The sequence below is a fragment of the Octopus bimaculoides genome, chromosome 10 (genome assembly GCF_046866305.1).
Source record: "Octopus bimaculoides isolate indiv1 chromosome 10, ASM4686630v1, whole genome shotgun sequence".
NCBI lineage: Eukaryota > Metazoa > Mollusca > Cephalopoda > Octopoda > Octopodidae > Octopus > Octopus bimaculoides.
The window spans coordinates 71,977,944-71,987,451 of record NC_142937.1 but is presented as its reverse complement, the minus strand read 5'-3'; the positions used below and the strand labels follow the sequence as shown (position 1 = coordinate 71,987,451).

At 33.6% G+C, this 9,508-nt stretch overlaps 1 protein-coding gene across 29 annotated transcripts in view; it reads left to right on the top strand.

Annotated features, from left to right (window-relative positions):
• The first annotated feature begins 432 nt into the window (after positions 1-432).
• Positions 433-9,508, top strand: part of LOC106882425 (oxysterol-binding protein-related protein 6) — a 287,012-nt gene continuing 277,936 nt past the window's right edge. For all 29 annotated transcript variants that reach the window (XM_089358781.1, XM_089358777.1, XM_089358776.1 and 26 more), the window contains exon 1: positions 433-824. The gene's annotated coding sequence lies outside the window, so the exon portion shown is untranslated. The remainder of the gene's footprint in view (positions 825-9,508) is intronic.

The following is a 9,508-nucleotide window of genomic DNA, read 5'->3' as shown; positions in this document are numbered from 1 at the left end:
GTAAATAATCGAAGGAAAGATTTGTATGAAGTGTTGTGTAAAAGAGGATGAGGACGGCAAAGTATGAATGTTTATAAATAGTGGTGAAGAGGGAAGACTGAAAGAAAAGAGAAAGACGAAAGAGCCAGAAAGAGAAATAGAAAGAAAGAATGAGAGAAAAGAGAGTGTCAGGTGAAGATAACATAGTGAAGGACAATGTATTATAGTTAGAGAGAGAATGAGAGTGTGAGATATATATACATAGAGAGATAAATAAAGAAAAAGATAGATTAAGTGACTGAGAAGTGGAAAGAGATAAAAAGAGAACAAGTGCTACAATGAGGGAAAAGGAGTGTCAAGCGAGGATAATAGAAATAAGGACGGTGTATGGTAGCTAAAGAGAGTGAGATAGATACATAAAAAGAGAAAGAGAGGGAGAGAGTGAGGGAGATTGAGGAAGGTTAGCAGAGGCTGCGAGATGCAGGCACTATTATTATTGCATGTAGTCAGCGAGTGTTGTTTGCAACACCGTTGGGCTTAAAAGTAGCCAGGCTCTTGGAAATAAACGCATCTTTTACAGTTAGATCACTTAATTAAGGAATTTTACACGGTTCGATGTTGGTACAAATGAAATTCTCCCTAAAATCTTGCCTGGTCTCACTGTCCGGCTTTAATATGAGACATTAACATGGCGACTTCTCTTTACAACTGCAGACGACACGACTTTTCAGTGAACTTGACCGGTGTTTAAACGGTCATTTTGCTTTTAGGAAAAAAACATGCTTTCGATTATGGATAAATATACACAATATCGAGATATTATTAAAGTATAATTGATTGGCAAGGTAGGTTTTAACTGTTTACTCGCGAGTATTTCCGTTTGACCACCACTTGGTTTCATTTCAACACTGTTTATTTAATAACGGATCATTTATTGATCTTCATTTCTCAAAAAAGAAATAATAATAATTGTAAATATATAATCATTATTAATGAAATGTAGTTTTGTCTGTTGCAAAAATTCTATTCACATGTACCATAATTATTATTTTATTACGAAATTCCCTTAATGTTCAACTTGTAAAGATTTTCTGTAAAAATGCACCGAAGAAATACAAAATTAATGAGACCAGCATCGCAATCTGTTTATATTAACATATACTGCATTATTTTCGATGAACTCTATATGTGTGTGTGTGTGTGTGTGTGATGGTTGTAGTGGTTGGTGTTTACGTTAATGTTGGCAATCCTTACTGGTAATTGCTTCAGTTTTCTTCGTCGCCACCTCCCGACGATCAACCAGAAATGAAATATTGATTCCCACTTGTTAAATTTCTACTTTATTACAAACTTACTTTCCATGTTATTTCATGCCGCAATCGGTTATGTTATTATCATCATCATCATCATCACTGATATCAATGCTGTCATTATTTTCATTTGGTGTTTTTATTATTATTATTATTGAGTGAGAGAGCAGTGCATGCCATCAAATATTATTATTATTATTATTATTATTATTTTTTAGCGCTCGACGCTGCTGTTTGCTTTCACTGAAAACTCAAAAGTCGAATCACTTTAGACATTTATTATCTCCGTCCCTCTCTTTCCCTCGAATACATACATACAATTATTTGTAGGATTCATTTGAATCAATGTATTTTAACATCCAGGACACCAAGCGAGGGTCGAGCTCGGTATATACGTGTACATATGCAAACACATACGTATATACCCGTGTACACACACACACACACACACACACAATGTATGTACGTGTATGCGTGCAGTATGTGAATGCGTGTATATATTATATCATGCTATCCTATCTACCTATCTATCTATAATGAATACAGAATATGACATTAAGGGCTTAGGCGGGTTTTCGGGGAGTAAGTGCGACAACTACTTGTATTATTTGTCGAAAAACGTGTACGACTCTTACGATAAATAAAGGTTTTGAATTAATTACTGATACCATTCATACATACACACGAAAATACACACACACACTAATTAATATACAATCACATGCACACAGACAGGTGTTTTCTAGACGTATTTCCTTCTTTTAACCATTAAACACATTCTTATAATCATTTAAAACACTGTTGTTTCTGGATTTCTCTGGTGTTTTGCTTCAATAATTATAAAATCTTCCGCACTATGCTATAACGATCTGTTCCACCAACTAACCCCATACCCCCTTCTCCAGAATAGATTAAATCGCAACTCCTTCCCACTTCATCTCGTTTATGCTTATTAAACTGAATAAGCAATTTTGCTTTCGGGCTTTTAAACAATTATTTTAGGAAAACAATTTAAATTTTTTTTTTCCGCTTGTAGCCGTTCAATTTCAGGATATTTTAACCCCGTAATCATCAATATTCTTGAGTATATTGTCTATGAAAGATTTTACTTTGTGCTTGGACAGTATTATTTTATTTAATGTATGTATTACGCTAGCAAATATAACAGGACAAGCGTTATATATATATATATATATATATATATATATATAAATTTTTCATAAGGGCATACAAGGCGTCTACCTGTTGGAAAGAGGAGTTATTATATATATATATATATATATATATATATATATATATATATATATATATATATATAGCTAGATGTATACATATAGCTAGATGACTAAATAACTAGATAAATAGATATATAGATTGTATGTGAGTGGGATTTCTTAGCAAATGCAACCACCCCTTTGGTCAATTATAATATGCTTAGAGACATGCGTGTGTATATAGTAATATAGATTTAGGTGTACTTAGTTATATAGCAAGCTGAGTCGGAAAATAACAACCCAGTAAAGATAATGCAACAAATAACCAACCAACCCTTTACCCTGTTCAATGCTAACGTGTGAATCATTCATCTGTAAGAGATATAGAATTTCCTACTGCAACCACGACTGTCAGAGAGTCCGATCGTCTTTCGCTTTAACAGTACATTCTAACCCATCTGAAACTCACTCCTGTTGTCTTCTTTCAAAGCACTCATCACCACACAGCTGATAAAACACTATCTCTTCCACGATTTTATAGTACTAAAATCACTAGAGATCATATTTGTGAAAACTGGGTACTTTCTTCCTGTGACAAATCATCATAACCAATGCTTTGACACATTTGTGCAGAGTTAGTGTATCTATTATTTCTTTAAATACTTAAAGAATGTGACATGAAACAGATTTTAAGTCTTTTACTCAATGAATGTTATGATTCTGCATTCTTTTAACAATTGATATATCATGTGATGGACGAGTGCTGTTCCTTACTGATTTGTAGCTTTATTTGTTGAATAAAGTCTCTGCTATACAGATGTCATGTTGTTACTTCTTATGACAGTTTATTGAATAAATCAAATGTAGACAATTTTGCATTCAGAAAGATTCAAAGCATTTTCTTGTTAATATTCTGAAAGAAATCAAAAAAGAAAAAGACCCCATAACATTCAAAACAGAACCAGGAAAAATTCTTCCAAGAAATACCAAACAACTCACCACACTGGCACCTGGAGACATTTTAGTAAACAACAACTCCCTACATGAGTGGGCTATGATGTCCTAAAATATGATTTTAAAAACTGTGCCAGATGGTGCTATTAAGTTATCTGAGTATTTCTGACTGTAATGACCTACACGCCTTAGTAAACATTATATCACATGAAACATTTGAATTTGTCTCAGATTGTGGTAATTATGAGAAGTGATAAATTGCCTAAATGATATCTATATTAAATTAACGAACAAAATTTTTTTTTGTTTTTGCAAGATCTCAATTCTTAACTCACAAACAACAGTAAACTGAATCTCTGTATTAATTTCTTCAAATCTTAAAACTACGGTATAAAAAAGAATACAATCTCAAGACAGAGTTACTGAGAACAATTCCAGTATTTGACTGGTACTTTATTTTATTGATCCCAAAAGGATGAATGACTAAGTTAATCTCAGTGGTATTTGAACTCACAATGTAAAGAGTTGGAACAAATACTACTAAGCATTTTTACTCATGCTCTAACAATTCTGCCGACAAGTAAAAGACTTGGACTATTTGAAAATAAAATGCTAATCTTAGAAATAGTAGTATCACAAGCCAGAGCATTAGACATAACTCTAAAGAATTCTTGCATTTATAATCAGGATATCCCTGTAAATACTATTGCTGTCATAAATGACAACACCAATGAAGCTATTTCAGTAGCTGCTTCTCATAAGTGTTTCTTTTTAAATAGGGAATAATATACATGGCTAGAAAATGTCTAGTGGAGATACCTTATGTCACAAGTGTGGGAATAATGATAATTTTTCTGTAACTCTTTAATTTATAGTTTTTCTGATTTATGATTTATTAAAACATTTTCTGTCTTATGAGTGCATTAATAATGTAATTAATAAATCAGTCACTGTAAGTTCAAAGCACTGATAACTTCTCAACCAAAACTGATATTTCTAAGTGGAATGGTTTAGTCTTTAAACTATTCAGAGGCAACATTATGATGACATCAACTCGATATAGTTCCATAATATAGGACACAGTTTGTCGAAATATTGTACAAACAGCAGTCACTCTTTGAACACATCTGCTCAGATTTCATGCTTGAACAGTGTTTCATTTCATAGCATTTAATGGTTCTGAAAATTCCACGTGTTGTACTCTTCATTAATTTGACTATATATATACATCTACTCAAAGACAGTCATAAGAAAAGAAGCAAACTACCTAATCAAAGGCATCATGGAGAGCTTGGGTTGTTGTAACAAAGAAAATGAAAACCCACAAATTATGCCTTTTCATTGATTTCTCAACCACTGTCAACATTCTTCCTTCATGCTTTTATAGTATCTGTGATTGAGTAGTTAATACACTATATTTCACCCCATCTTGGGCAGTTCTATTGCTGCTACTGCACATACAGACCATCTCAGACCTCATGTAGAAAAGACACACTCCATCCAACCTCTGACCCATGGCTGCATTGTCTTCTTTCTCTATCTTTTCTACTTCTACTATAATGGCTTCTGCTCCTCTGAACTAGCATGCCACATCCACTCAGGCATTCTTGATCCACTCTTCTCTCTTCCCTCATCATTTTTGTTGAATCCAATCACCCAGGTCCTGCACTCAGTTCTTTCTTTCTAGAGCATCAGCCTCAGGAACTCCCACTTAGTGGCTCTAGAGGAACATTAATGGCATTGATCTTGTTAGTCTCAGAGGGCTGGTTAAGGTCATGGGTACTGTACCTTCTTCCAAATAAAATTGGATGATCCTGATAAAAATCTATGTGCATTTCTGTCACATGTCAAAGAATGCGATATAATTTTCTCTAATAAAAAAAAAATGTATTCTTTTAGTAATTGGTATACACCAACCAATTACTAAAAGAACACATTTGATAGGCAAATTTTTACCTTTATTTAAAATAGAAGTTGAGCAGCTGCAGCATTATTCATTGAATAAAGTCTTTGTATGGTTTTGTTTATTGTTACCCCTTATTGCTGTGTATATTGTATTACTTACTCATTTGTCATCATCATCACCGTTACATCTACTTTCCATGCTGGCATGAGTTGGACAGATCATCACAATCTGCATTGGTTTCTGTTCAGAGGGATATTACCCTCCATTTCTGGCATGGTTCCTGCCAAATGTCCTTCCTAACACCAACCACTTTACAGAGTATACAGAATGCATTTTAATGTAGTACCAGCACCACTGAAATTACTTTGTGCCTCATGACCCTATTCTATAGTGTTTGTGTTCAGTCAAAGCAATATGTTTAAGAGAGTGAGTATAAGGATAGGGAACAGGGATATGATGGAGGTGAGAGAGGAATAATGATTTGGTGTGAAAAAGTGGTAGAGGAAGGAACAATAGAAAAGATGCTATACTGAAACAAGAGTATGATGGAAGAAACAGTAAGGTGCATTGGATTGGAGAAAAGGTGAGAGGGTATCAAATAGCAAACAGAGATTTAATAGAGTATGTAGGGCAGTAGGCCCTAGTGTCAGTTGGAGCAGCAGATGAAGGTTTAACAGGGATATAGTGAATAATAGCTCCAAATGTAGATATATATCTTCTAGGCTCATCACTACCATCATTTTAATGGTTTTTAGACTATGGATGGGTAGGTCTTCTCCAGCACTGCATGATGTCAATCATCATGATACTTTGTCACCACCTTGTGAGGGTCAGCATCCTGATATCAGTTATTGTATGTTCTTGGGTCTCAATCTTCTACTGGTTCCATTCATTTTCAGTGCTTTGTGCTTTAAGTGTCTTTCATCCAACCAAATTCTGTAATAGGTGCGTATTTTGACCGCTCTTATTATCTGATATCCAGTAAAATTATAATGATTATCAAATTTCAATGTGAAGTCAAAAACATTATTAATTCTAAATAATTTATGCAGTGGAACATTTTGAAGAATCAAAAATATAAAAATACTTTCAGTTAATTATTTGTAAGTTTTATAATTAATGATTTATGATTGAAAGTATGATGCTATCTACTTGGAAATATTGTATATCTTTAGGACTGAAAAACTTGATGAATGGTAAAACATTTCACTGTTAAAGTTGTTTTATTTAAGTGATTAAGATAATCAAGTATCCTTTCAGTTAATTATTATTTACTATATTAATTATGGTTTAAAAATTTATTTATGAGGGTAAAAATTGATATTAATCAATTTGAACCAGTGGTCTAGCATATTAAAAAAATCCGAAGATTAAAATTATATTACATCCAAAAATAAGAGGAATAACCAGCAAAAGTGGACTCCTATATGCTAGAAATAGATGGTTAGATGATTCGGCATCTATTTCTAGCATATAGGAGTCCACTCTTGCTGGTCATCCCTCTTATTTTTGTATTTAATTATGGTTTAAAGTAGGATTAAAGAACTTAACTTATTTTGGATATCTCATGTGTAAACTATGTCATCATATTCTGTATCAGTTTTATATGGTATAACAGTCCTCTCTCTCATACAAGTCTACAATTGTAAACCTCCATGCCAAAGTTTGAAGGTTCATGATTTTTTGGGGGGAAAGCTACTGAAGTGATTTCCCATTACTATCTGCACAGAGCCTATTTAATTAAATATCAGTTGGACTGTTTCATGTAACATCAGTACATGTCCACACACCAGTGAGCCTGTGTGATGAAAATCTAAGGGATAGCCCTCCTTCAAGTCTTTTGTTTTAGCCACAGGATCATCTGCTGTTTGACCCAAAACTGGGGCCCTTGATGGGTACTGCCACCATCCTGGACAAGAGTGAACCTGGGAATTGTGGTGTCTAAGGAGTTACTCCTTACTCCCTCAAACTTCTAAAATTTTGAGCTAGAGTTTCCCTACCAGATGCATTTTAATATCTTGCCTGTGACTATTTCAGTTCATATATACTAAATATTCAACATTTTGTACTGGCACACTTCAGCTGGTCTGCAGTGTCTCATTCCCAGATCTTTGCATTGATTGTTCCATTTTTTAGGTACCACATCTTTACATCATTTCTGATTCCTTTGCCTCAAATTCTCTATTTGCAACCTTTGCATTGTTGCCATCTGTTATCATTTTACTTCATTCCATTCTTATCATATGTCCATATTTATACTGCTATCTTATTTTGGCAGAAACCAATCCCTCAAATGTGCTGTTGCTTTTTTTCTGTTTCTCACTGTGAAACTGGCAAGTATATTACTTGGTCAGTAAATCAGATTTAAACAATTTTTTTAATGTACTGCAGGACTTTGCTGCCCATATCTTACTGCCCTATAGTGTCATAGTTTGGAGCAGTTGTCATATAGTTCACTTTCTGAAATGAAAGCAATGATTCGATATTATCTCTTGCATTTTTCTTTTTAGACACAACTTTTCCGTTGTTATATTATTACTAACTCTATTCTGGCACTAATTGGGTTGTTTAGATAACAAAACTTTACTACATCCAATAGCCTATAACCTTGCTACTTTCACTAATGCCTAAGGTGCACTTCATATTGATTTTCTTTTGTCTATCAGTGCATCTATTGTACATGTTTTCACTGCTAACAGAGTAAAGTTGTGTTTGTTGTATACAAAGTGATAGTAATAAATAGAATAACTGTTGTCTGGATACTGCTTGACTATACAGGTTTCTTATTGTTAACCTGTATATTCATCTTGGCCATCTTCATCATGATCTTTTCTAGATTTCAAATGGATTGATTGTGCAATGGAAACATAGATGTTACAAGCATTGAATAGTCAGTCCCCTAGACAAGGTGGAGCTAAGATACTCTGAACATGTTGCCAATTTTGACCTTACTACAAACAACATTTGAACAGCAATCAGTAATTTCTTAATTTGTAGCATTCTTATTTTGTACATGTTGAAACCCATGTGGTTCAGCAAATGAAATATATAGTCAATTAATTTTTCATCAAAAATTCTTTCTGCAGTTTTCCTTCCAGAGGTCTATGGTTCCCAGCTCATACAAACTTCATGCTATCCATTTTAAGTATTGTGTTAGTCTCACTATGAATTGACTCCATTCATATATGGGTCTATCAATTCAAGTTCTTTACAATACCTCTTCTTTTTTTCAATAACTATTCTTGGTTTTGCAGTAATTAACATAATGTCACCAAATAACACCTTCATGAATCATGCAATTAGTTAAACAAGCAATTGGGTTTGTTTCTACAGTGTGCTGCTAACACTTCGCTGATTTCCATAGTTTCGGTAGATAAGGTAGTTTTGTGACATTCGTCTTTGTTAAAATCACTGACTACATGTAGTGACATTTAAATGTTATTTTTGTTTGCTTTTGCTATTAAGTGCTATTGCTTCTGTATAAACAAATACATTCTACTCTTTTGTGACGGATGCCAGGATGTTGCTCCATTACACTACCGTCTTAATATATCTTACATCTTTCTTACATGTTTATACCTAATGTCTCTGAAACATGTACCTTTCTGCTTTTTGTCTTTGGCAAAGCTTCTATTGAAATATATTTTGCTGCTACTTCTCTCTCTCTCTTTTTTTTTTTTTTTATTCATGTTTCAAAACTTGATTCGTTTAAATTTTGCTTTCTTTCCTAATGAAAAAGAAAGCAAAACTTTTATTTTTCTTGTTGCTGAGAGATTAATTGCTTGGTTTTCTAGTCTACAAGATTTTAAGTTCAAGCTTTTGCTATTAGACATTGATTGTGTATCAAGTCCATGATTATTAATATTTTAACATTTTTGTGGAAATATTTGCAGGCATGGCCATATGGTTAAGAAGCTTGCTTTGCAACTATGTAGTTTTAGGTTCAGTCCCACTGCACAGCACCTTGATTTCTATTATAGCTCCAGGCCGACCAATTTCTTGTAAATGAATTTGGTAGGTAGAAACTGTGTAGAAGCCCATCATGTGTACATATTTGTATATGTCTTTCTGTCTGTTTGCTATCTTCTGCTGCCGCTTGACAATCAGTATTGGTTTGTTTACATCCCTGTAACATAGTGGTTTGA